Below are 12,295 nucleotides of genomic sequence, written 5' to 3' on the forward strand. Positions count from 1 at the left end.
TGGGTTTTAAGTGATAACTAGTGTATTACCATATTTGCCTTTGCATATTTGTTAGTTTTCTTTACCTACCATAATGCGTGCATTTTTTATTCTTGTTGCGACGTAGTGCAGGACTTATATTGGTAATGTAAAGCTACATTTTTTAAAAGAATTGTTTACTATTGTCTTATCAAGCAGGGTTAGGTTACTATTGAACCTCTGTTTTGTAATTGCCATTATAATATAATCTTTTTAACTTACCATGTATAACGTCCTTACGTTATGTCTGTATCAAGTTTAGTACACTGTATCGGGTATATTTTCAGCTGAGTTTTGATGGTAGGAATATCCGGGGTGTCCGGTGTTGTCAGAGGGTAGAAACGTCCGTGTGTCCGGAGCGTTTAAGGTGCCGGAGTGTCTAATGTCTAGCGTCCGGAATGTCAAGAGTGACTAAGGTGACCCAGCTGTAGAGCCGTCAAAGGACCAGGGGGTCCGGAGGGTCTAATATTTCAAGTGTCCGGAGGGTCTAATGTTTCAAGTGATCATAGTCTTCCGAGGGTCCGGAGTCTATATTGGTTGTGAAATTGATTCGGAGGAGCTGTGGAGCGGATATGGTGCACGGGTGACGGAGTGCATCTCCACACATGTATTTTTAGCTGTATGCTAATTTTGGGTTAGTAAGACCCAGTGTATTATTCAGGACTGGAAGGATAGATTGTATATCCGTTCTTGTTTAGTGACATAATTTCGCTATCTGAGCGAATACATTTTTTTTACTATGTGTAAACGCTTACATTGTTTACTATTTGAGTGAACTATATTCATCTTTCCATTATTGAATCATTTGTGAAATCATTTATCCTGTGTTTTAGGGTTACTGACCTAAATTTATTTGTACATTTTTTTCCATCTTTGAAATTGTGCGTTTTTTTGTTAAATAGATCCAATATTTGGATTATAAATACGCACATATCTTCATCATCCACTACTCATATAAATCGCCACATTAAACCATATATCTGTGTCGTCAAAACGTGTTCTGTTGTTAATCCGAAATATCCCACCCGGTTATCTTGTTACAAATGGTGTCAGAAGTGGGATCATTTCGGATATAACAGAGCACTGAAATTGTTTTATTATATTTGTATGCTTTTGTGTGTTTCAGATGCGTTTGACAAAGCACCAAGGTTAGGTAGATACCTAATATTACTTATTTTTTGTATTTAATATTTTTGTTGCATTTCGTGAAAGAAAATACGGTTTGTGGTAATTACGTGGTTTGTATAAAACTGCACTTTAAGGTTGGTCACCACCAAACTTTTGAAATGACTTCTATGAAAGAACGGGTAGAACTGGGGAAACAGTTTGGTTATGAGGGGGAGTCCCTTAGAAATTTCGTTCGTGAAGAACAAGCCCGGGAGAGGGACCAAAGATTAAAGGAGAGGGAATTAGAAAGGGAAAAATTTGAAAGGGAACAACAAATAGAAGGGGAAAAAAGGGAAACCCAGAGGGAAATGATAGAATTAGAGAAGGGTAAGATTGAACTAGAGAAACAGGCTGAGAGGGAAAGGATAGAATGGGAAAGGGAAGCAGAGAGGGAGAAGTTAGAAAGGGAAGATAGAAATCGGCAGAAGGAATATCTAAGAAATTCTGAGCTATTGCAAGCTAAAAAAGAGGGGGAACATGATGTTAAACTGAGAGGTCCAAAATTGCCCCCATTTGAAGACGATAAAGATAATATGGATAGTTATCTAAATAGGTTCGAGAGGTATGCTACGGTACAAAAATGGAAGAAAGACGATTGGCCGCTCCATCTTAGCGCGTTATTGAAAGGTAAAGCGTTAGACGTGTATTCGCGTTTATCCACGGCCGATTCGCTCAATTACCCCGTGTTGAAAGAGGCACTTCTCAAGAAATATGAACTAACCGAGCAAGGGTTTCGCAAGAAGTTTAAGTATAGTAAACCAGAGAGAGGCGAAACATTCACCCAGTTCGTCAGTAGGACTTGCAATTATTTGCAGCGATGGGTGGAATGTGGTAAAGTCGTCAAGACATTTGAGGGTCTTGTCGATTTCTTGCTTCGTGACCAATTGTTAACAACTTGTGGCAAGGAGTTATATTTATTCTTGAAGGAAAGATCCTTCACAAACGTACATGAAATGGCCACACAGGCGGATTTGTTCGCCGAAGCTCGGGGAGGTTCGCAGAATGTCATCACGCGAGATGTCAAAGGTGGGAATCAGGTCAACGACAGAAAACCCAGGGAACCTGAAAAATCTGGTAGGAGTAACCAGGGGAAGCGGAGTGACATGCAATGTTTCATTTGCAAGGAAGTGGGTCATATCTCCCACTATTGTCCTAAACGGAAGGGACCAGTCCAGAAAGTAGCGGTAGCCATTAGAGGCAGAAGATCGGTAAATGGAAAACTTAATGTTTCCCAGCAAGTTAAGCGGAAAGCGGTGCGTGAACCGGTGGTGCGTTCAGAGACCAGTCGCGATGTGATCCAATCAATCGGCACGTGTATTTTTCCAGAGGCACGGGTGCCGACCGCAAACGGCACTGTTAACGGACAAGAAGTCACCGTTCTACGAGACACGGGATGCACTACTGTAGTCGTGAAACGGAGCTTAGTCCGCGATGATCAATTGCTTGGGGTTAAATCACCTTGCATGTTGCTTGACCAGACAATCGACCACGTTCCAGTTTCAAGGATAATGATAGATACACCTTTTTTGACCGGGACTGTGGAAGCTTTATGCGTAGCCAACCCGATCTATGAACTGACGATTGGCAACGTACCGGGTTCTAGACTTCCAACCATAGCAGATTTCCGATTCCCTATCATCCAGGCAGTGCAAACTAGGGCTCAGGTAAAGGAGGAAAATAAACCTTTGCTTAAGTTAAAAGTACCGGAAGCCATTACTGATATATCCCGCGAAGAATTCCAAAATGAGCAAAAACGTGACGCGTCTTTACGTGCAACCTCTGAGAAGGCATTAACGGGTACCGTGAGAAAGTGTAAGAACGGGGGTTCCTCTAAATTCCTTGTTCGAAAGGGTTTAATGTACAGGGAATACTCTACATCGGATAGGAAGTTCTTGCAATTTGTGATTCCCTTTAAATTATCAGGCACATGTATTAAAGGTCGCGCACGAGTCGAGTATGGCAGGTCATTTAGGTGTAAAGAAAACAACGGATAGGGTATTAAGAGAATTTTATTGGCCTGGCGTCAATAGCGACATAGCGCGGTTCTGTCGCTCGTGCGACGTTTGCCAGAAGACGATCTCTAAGGGCAGGGTAACTAGAGTACCGTTAGGTCAGATGCCCTTGATAGATACTCCATTCAAACGAGTAGCCATCGACATTGTGGGACCAATATTTCCGCATACAGATCGGAAAAACCGATACATCTTGACACTGGTAGATTACGCTACCAGATATCCAGAAGCCATAGCTTTGCCATCAATTGAAACCGAACGTGTAGCCGAAGCGCTCGTAGACATGTTCAGCAGGGTCGGAGTGCCCGAAGAGGTTCTTACGGATTGTGGAGCGCAATTCACCTCAGATCTTATGGCAGAAATTAGTAGGTTGTTGTCCCTTAAACAGTTACGCACAACACCTTACCATCCTATGTGCAATGGATTGGTCGAGAAATTCAACGGCACATTGAAGCAAATGTTGCGGAGAATGTGTGCGGAAAGACCGAAGGATTGGGATAGATATATGAACGCCCTTCTGTTCGCATATCGTGAGGTTCCTCAGGAAAGCTTGGGTTTCTCCCCGTTTGAACTATTGTACGGTAGGACAGTTCGTGGTCCTATGCGCATACTTCGTGAACTGTGGACAGACGAGGTCGCGGACGAAGAAGTTAAGACCACATACCATTACGTAGTTGATTTGCGCGAAAGATTAAAAAGTACTTGTCAAATGGCGCAAGACGAACTCGCGAAATCTAGTCGTAGGTACGCCAAGTACTACAACCGAGGAACTCGGAGTAAAAAATTTGACGTAGGCGATCAAGTGTTGGTGCTTCTCCCAACGAATAACAACAAGCTGCTAGTCCAATGGAAAGGACCATATGAAGTCAGACAGGTGAAAGGCGAAATGGATTATATCATTGATATGGAGGGGAAGTCCAAGACATTTCATGCCAATATGCTTAAACTCTACGTAGCGAGACCTGGACAAACGATTGATAAAGGGATTTTGAATGTAGTATGCGTTGCGGTGATAGAGGATAGGTCTGGTGACGAAGCGGAATTCGTCTCCAGCACAGAAATACCCCTTGAATACCCCATGGACGTTGGTAAGGAAAGTATTGACCAGATAAATGTATGCCCTGAGTTATCGGAGGGTCAACGTACACAGATTATGGAGGTTTTGTCCAAATATCCAGATGTGTTCACGGACAGACCAGGCTGTACGGGTCTAATTCGACACGAGATCAAATTGAATACCACTGAGCCTATCAGGATTAAAGGATATCCGATACCCTTTAATGCACGGGAGACAATCAGCGAAGAAGTGATGAAAATGTTAGACCAGGGAGTGATCGAACCTTCAAACTCCCCATACTCGTCCCCCGTTGTGTTAGTCAGAAAGAAAGACGGGACCAACCGGTTTTGCATCGACTTTCGGCAATTAAACAAGATCACCGTATTTGATGCAGAACCAATGCCAGATATGGAAGGTGTATTTTCAAAATTGGCAGGTCATAAATACATTTCCAAATTAGATCTAAGCAAGGGATATTGGCAGATACCCATCGCCGATAATGTCCGCGAGTTAACGGCATTCGCGACTCCCAAAGGACTGTTTCAATTTAAAGTTATGCCTTTCGGTTTAGTCAACGCCGGTGCGTCGTGCGTTCGTCTCATGCGCAAATTATTAAACGGAACGGAAAACGTCGACAGCTTCGTAGACGACATCTTTGTTTACACGCATACATGGGATGAACATGTTAAGGTATTACGGGATCTGTTCGATAGACTTCACATTGCAAACCTTTCAGTTAGGCCTACTAAGTGTAGCATAGGGTATTCCAGTCTGGAATGTTTGGGACATCTGGTAGGTGGACTAGGCCAGTTGCAACCTCATCCAGATAAAATAGGAGCAATCAGGGATGCCCCTAGACCAGAGACAAAAAAGCAAGTAAGGTCTTTCCTAGGTCTAATCGGGTCCTACAGGAAATTCGTCCCCAACTTTTCGGCTATTGCCAGCCCATTAACGGATTTGACTAGGAAGGGGCAACCGAATAAAGTTTCATGGGGTGTATGCCAGGAAAAAGCGTTTAACACTCTAAAACACAAACTGTTAAGTGCACCAATTTTAAAGTTGCCGGAAATAGATAAACCTTTTGTACTAAGGACTGATGCGTCCGATACGGGTCTTGGGGCTGTTTTGCTACAGGAGCAAGGGGGGATGAAATTGCCCATTGCTTATGCAAGTAGGAAATTGCTCCCTAGAGAGGAAAAGTACTCCGTGATTGAAAAGGAGTGCCTAGGTTTAGTATGGGGAATAGGGAAATTCCATACATATCTTTTTGGGAGGGAGTTTACCTTGCAAACGGACCATCAGCCGCTTTTATATTTGAATAAAGCAAAGGTCACCAATGCAAGATTGATGCGTTGGGCGTTATCTTTGCAACCATACAGTTTTCGAATCGAGGCAATTCGAGGGTCAGAAAATGTGGGAGCTGATTTTTTAAGTAGGGTGTAATTAGCAAATCATTTCGTTCGGTCTGAAAATTGGAAGTTTTAATAATGATTCATTGTTCACATTCCGTGATTGTTCTAAAAGTGATACCACTTTTTTTTAGGGGGGAGGTATTGTCACGGAATGGTGTAAATGTTGTTAATTAAATACATGTACTCGGGTTTCGTTTCTTTTTCTCTGTACAACGATACCCGAGGGTGATTATAATATGGTCTATGTATTTCGAAATCGTGAGTACGATTCGTCCTGTGCCACACGTGCAAGGTGCCTTTGATAAAGAATAACGAAAATTCTAAAGGTATAAATACGTTACTACATGTAAAGGACCTTTACAATACTAATGGTTTTGTCAGCAAGCGGCCTGCTTAAAGGATTCGCACAACTCCAGCTGTAGGGGTAGGTAATGTTTTGGGTTTTAAGTGATAACTAGTGTATTACCATATTTGCCTTTGCATGTTTGTTAGTTTTCTTTACCTACCATAATGCGTGCATTTTTTATTCTTGTTGCGACGTAGTGCAGGACTTATATTGGTAATGTGAAGCTACATTTTTTAAAAGAATTGTTTACTATTGTCTTATCAAGCAGGGTTAGGTTACTATTGAACCTCTGTTTTGTAATTGCCATTATAATATAATCTTTTTAACTTACCATGTATAACGTCCTTACGTTATGTCTGTATCAAGTTTAGTACACTGTATCGGGTATATTTTCAGCTGAGTTTTGATGGTAGGAATATCCGGGGTGTCCGGTGTTGTCAGAGGGTAGAAACGTCCGTGTGTCCGGAGCGTTTAAGGTGCCGGAGTGTCTAATGTCTAGCGTCCGGAATGTCAAGAGTGACTAAGGTGACCCAGCTGTAGAGCCGTCAAAGGACCAGGGGGTCCGGAGGGTCTAATATTTCAAGTGTCCGGAGGGTCTAATGTTTCAAGTGATCATAGTCTTCCGAGGGTCCGGAGTCTATATTGGTTGTGAAATTGATTCGGAGGAGCTGTGGAGCGGATATGGTGCACGGGTGACGGAGTGCATCTCCACACATGTATTTTTAGCTGTATGCTAATTTTGGGTTAGTAAGACCCAGTGTATTATTCAGGACTGGAAGGATAGATTGTATATCCGTTCTTGTTTAGTGACATAATTTCGCTATCTGAGCGAATACATTTTTTTTACTATGTGTAAACGCTTACATTGTTTACTATTTGAGTGAACTATATTCATCTTTCCATTATTGAATCATTTGTGAAATCATTTATCCTGTGTTTTAGGGTTACTGACCTAAATTTATTTGTACATTTTTTTCCATCTTTGAAATTGTGCGTTTTTTTGTTAAATAGATCCAATATTTGGATTATAAATACGCACATATCTTCATCATCCACTACTCATATAAATCGCCACATTAAACCATATATCTGTGTCGTCAAAACGTGTTCTGTTGTTAATCCGAAATATCCCACCCGGTTATCTTGTTACAAATGGTGTCAGAAGTGGGATCATTTCGGATATAACAGAGCACTGAAATTGTTTTATTATATTTGTATGCTTTTGTGTGTTTCAGATGCGTTTGACAAAGCACCAAGGTTAGGTAGATACCTAATATTACTTATTTTTTGTATTTAATATTTTTGTTGCATTTCGTGAAAGAAAATACGGTTTGTGGTAATTACGTGGTTTGTATAAAACTGCACTTTAAGGTTGGTCACCACCAAACTTTTGAAATGACTTCTATGAAAGAACGGGTAGAACTGGGGAAACAGTTTGGTTATGAGGGGGAGTCCCTTAGAAATTTCGTTCGTGAAGAACAAGCCCGGGAGAGGGACCAAAGATTAAAGGAGAGGGAATTAGAAAGGGAAAAATTTGAAAGGGAACAACAAATAGAAGGGGAAAAAAGGGAAACCCAGAGGGAAATGATAGAATTAGAGAAGGGTAAGATTGAACTAGAGAAACAGGCTGAGAGGGAAAGGATAGAATGGGAAAGGGAAGCAGAGAGGGAGAAGTTAGAAAGGGAAGATAGAAATCGGCAGAAGGAATATCTAAGAAATTCTGAGCTATTGCAAGCTAAAAAAGAGGGGGAACATGATGTTAAACTGAGAGGTCCAAAATTGCCCCCATTTGAAGACGATAAAGATAATATGGATAGTTATCTAAATAGGTTCGAGAGGTATGCTACGGTACAAAAATGGAAGAAAGACGATTGGCCGCTCCATCTTAGCGCGTTATTGAAAGGTAAAGCGTTAGACGTGTATTCGCGTTTATCCACGGCCGATTCGCTCAATTACCCCGTGTTGAAAGAGGCACTTCTCAAGAAATATGAACTAACCGAGCAAGGGTTTCGCAAGAAGTTTAAGTATAGTAAACCAGAGAGAGGCGAAACATTCACCCAGTTCGTCAGTAGGACTTGCAATTATTTGCAGCGATGGGTGGAATGTGGTAAAGTCGTCAAGACATTTGAGGGTCTTGTCGATTTCTTGCTTCGTGACCAATTGTTAACAACTTGTGGCAAGGAGTTATATTTATTCTTGAAGGAAAGATCCTTCACAAACGTACATGAAATGGCCACACAGGCGGATTTGTTCGCCGAAGCTCGGGGAGGTTCGCAGAATGTCATCACGCGAGATGTCAAAGGTGGGAATCAGGTCAACGACAGAAAACCCAGGGAACCTGAAAAATCTGGTAGGAGTAACCAGGGGAAGCGGAGTGACATGCAATGTTTCATTTGCAAGGAAGTGGGTCATATCTCCCACTATTGTCCTAAACGGAAGGGACCAGTCCAGAAAGTAGCGGTAGCCATTAGAGGCAGAAGATCGGTAAATGGAAAACTTAATGTTTCCCAGCAAGTTAAGCGGAAAGCGGTGCGTGAACCGGTGGTGCGTTCAGAGACCAGTCGCGATGTGATCCAATCAATCGGCACGTGTATTTTTCCAGAGGCACGGGTGCCGACCGCAAACGGCACTGTTAACGGACAAGAAGTCACCGTTCTACGAGACACGGGATGCACTACTGTAGTCGTGAAACGGAGCTTAGTCCGCGATGATCAATTGCTTGGGGTTAAATCACCTTGCATGTTGCTTGACCAGACAATCGACCACGTTCCAGTTTCAAGGATAATGATAGATACACCTTTTTTGACCGGGACTGTGGAAGCTTTATGCGTAGCCAACCCGATCTATGAACTGACGATTGGCAACGTACCGGGTTCTAGACTTCCAACCATAGCAGATTTCCGATTCCCTATCATCCAGGCAGTGCAAACTAGGGCTCAGGTAAAGGAGGAAAATAAACCTTTGCTTAAGTTAAAAGTACCGGAAGCCATTACTGATATATCCCGCGAAGAATTCCAAAATGAGCAAAAACGTGACGCGTCTTTACGTGCAACCTCTGAGAAGGCATTAACGGGTACCGTGAGAAAGTGTAAGAACGGGGGTTCCTCTAAATTCCTTGTTCGAAAGGGTTTAATGTACAGGGAATACTCTACATCGGATAGGAAGTTCTTGCAATTTGTGATTCCCTTTAAATTATCAGGCACATGTATTAAAGGTCGCGCACGAGTCGAGTATGGCAGGTCATTTAGGTGTAAAGAAAACAACGGATAGGGTATTAAGAGAATTTTATTGGCCTGGCGTCAATAGCGACATAGCGCGGTTCTGTCGCTCGTGCGACGTTTGCCAGAAGACGATCTCTAAGGGCAGGGTAACTAGAGTACCGTTAGGTCAGATGCCCTTGATAGATACTCCATTCAAACGAGTAGCCATCGACATTGTGGGACCAATATTTCCGCATACAGATCGGAAAAACCGATACATCTTGACACTGGTAGATTACGCTACCAGATATCCAGAAGCCATAGCTTTGCCATCAATTGAAACCGAACGTGTAGCCGAAGCGCTCGTAGACATGTTCAGCAGGGTCGGAGTGCCCGAAGAGGTTCTTACGGATTGTGGAGCGCAATTCACCTCAGATCTTATGGCAGAAATTAGTAGGTTGTTGTCCCTTAAACAGTTACGCACAACACCTTACCATCCTATGTGCAATGGATTGGTCGAGAAATTCAACGGCACATTGAAGCAAATGTTGCGGAGAATGTGTGCGGAAAGACCGAAGGATTGGGATAGATATATGAACGCCCTTCTGTTCGCATATCGTGAGGTTCCTCAGGAAAGCTTGGGTTTCTCCCCGTTTGAACTATTGTACGGTAGGACAGTTCGTGGTCCTATGCGCATACTTCGTGAACTGTGGACAGACGAGGTCGCGGACGAAGAAGTTAAGACCACATACCATTACGTAGTTGATTTGCGCGAAAGATTAAAAAGTACTTGTCAAATGGCGCAAGACGAACTCGCGAAATCTAGTCGTAGGTACGCCAAGTACTACAACCGAGGAACTCGGAGTAAAAAATTTGACGTAGGCGATCAAGTGTTGGTGCTTCTCCCAACGAATAACAACAAGCTGCTAGTCCAATGGAAAGGACCATATGAAGTCAGACAGGTGAAAGGCGAAATGGATTATATCATTGATATGGAGGGGAAGTCCAAGACATTTCATGCCAATATGCTTAAACTCTACGTAGCGAGACCTGGACAAACGATTGATAAAGGGATTTTGAATGTAGTATGCGTTGCGGTGATAGAGGATAGGTCTGGTGACGAAGCGGAATTCGTCTCCAGCACAGAAATACCCCTTGAATACCCCATGGACGTTGGTAAGGAAAGTATTGACCAGATAAATGTATGCCCTGAGTTATCGGAGGGTCAACGTACACAGATTATGGAGGTTTTGTCCAAATATCCAGATGTGTTCACGGACAGACCAGGCTGTACGGGTCTAATTCGACACGAGATCAAATTGAATACCACTGAGCCTATCAGGATTAAAGGATATCCGATACCCTTTAATGCACGGGAGACAATCAGCGAAGAAGTGATGAAAATGTTAGACCAGGGAGTGATCGAACCTTCAAACTCCCCATACTCGTCCCCCGTTGTGTTAGTCAGAAAGAAAGACGGGACCAACCGGTTTTGCATCGACTTTCGGCAATTAAACAAGATCACCGTATTTGATGCAGAACCAATGCCAGATATGGAAGGTGTATTTTCAAAATTGGCAGGTCATAAATACATTTCCAAATTAGATCTAAGCAAGGGATATTGGCAGATACCCATCGCCGATAATGTCCGCGAGTTAACGGCATTCGCGACTCCCAAAGGACTGTTTCAATTTAAAGTTATGCCTTTCGGTTTAGTCAACGCCGGTGCGTCGTGCGTTCGTCTCATGCGCAAATTATTAAACGGAACGGAAAACGTCGACAGCTTCGTAGACGACATCTTTGTTTACACGCATACATGGGATGAACATGTTAAGGTATTACGGGATCTGTTCGATAGACTTCACATTGCAAACCTTTCAGTTAGGCCTACTAAGTGTAGCATAGGGTATTCCAGTCTGGAATGTTTGGGACATCTGGTAGGTGGACTAGGCCAGTTGCAACCTCATCCAGATAAAATAGGAGCAATCAGGGATGCCCCTAGACCAGAGACAAAAAAGCAAGTAAGGTCTTTCCTAGGTCTAATCGGGTCCTACAGGAAATTCGTCCCCAACTTTTCGGCTATTGCCAGCCCATTAACGGATTTGACTAGGAAGGGGCAACCGAATAAAGTTTCATGGGGTGTATGCCAGGAAAAAGCGTTTAACACTCTAAAACACAAACTGTTAAGTGCACCAATTTTAAAGTTGCCGGAAATAGATAAACCTTTTGTACTAAGGACTGATGCGTCCGATACGGGTCTTGGGGCTGTTTTGCTACAGGAGCAAGGGGGGATGAAATTGCCCATTGCTTATGCAAGTAGGAAATTGCTCCCTAGAGAGGAAAAGTACTCCGTGATTGAAAAGGAGTGCCTAGGTTTAGTATGGGGAATAGGGAAATTCCATACATATCTTTTTGGGAGGGAGTTTACCTTGCAAACGGACCATCAGCCGCTTTTATATTTGAATAAAGCAAAGGTCACCAATGCAAGATTGATGCGTTGGGCGTTATCTTTGCAACCATACAGTTTTCGAATCGAGGCAATTCGAGGGTCAGAAAATGTGGGAGCTGATTTTTTAAGTAGGGTGTAATTAGCAAATCATTTCGTTCGGTCTGAAAATTGGAAGTTTTAATAATGATTCATTGTTCACATTCCGTGATTGTTCTAAAAGTGATACCACTTTTTTTTAGGGGGGAGGTATTGTCACGGAATGGTGTAAATGTTGGTAATTAAATACATGTACTCGGGTTTCGTTTCTTTTTCTCTGTACAACGATACCCGAGGGTGATTATAATATGGTCTATGTATTTCGAAATCGTGAGTACGATTCGTCCTGTGCCACACGTGCAAGGTGCCTTTGATAAAGAATAACGAAAATTCTAAAGGTATAAATACGTTACTACATGTAAAGGACCTTTACAATACTAATGGTTTTGTCAGCAAGCGGCCTGCTTAAAGGATTCGCACAACTCCAGCTGTAGGGGTAGGTAATGTTTTGGGTTTTAAGTGATAACTAGTGTATTACCATATTTGCCTTTGCATGTTTGTTAGTTTTCTTTACCTACCATAATGCGTGCATTTTTTA

This window comes from Sinohyriopsis cumingii, chromosome 3 (assembly GCF_028554795.1).
Source record: "Sinohyriopsis cumingii isolate HCF-2022 chromosome 3, ASM2855479v2, whole genome shotgun sequence".
Taxonomy (NCBI): domain Eukaryota; kingdom Metazoa; phylum Mollusca; class Bivalvia; order Unionida; family Unionidae; genus Sinohyriopsis; species Sinohyriopsis cumingii.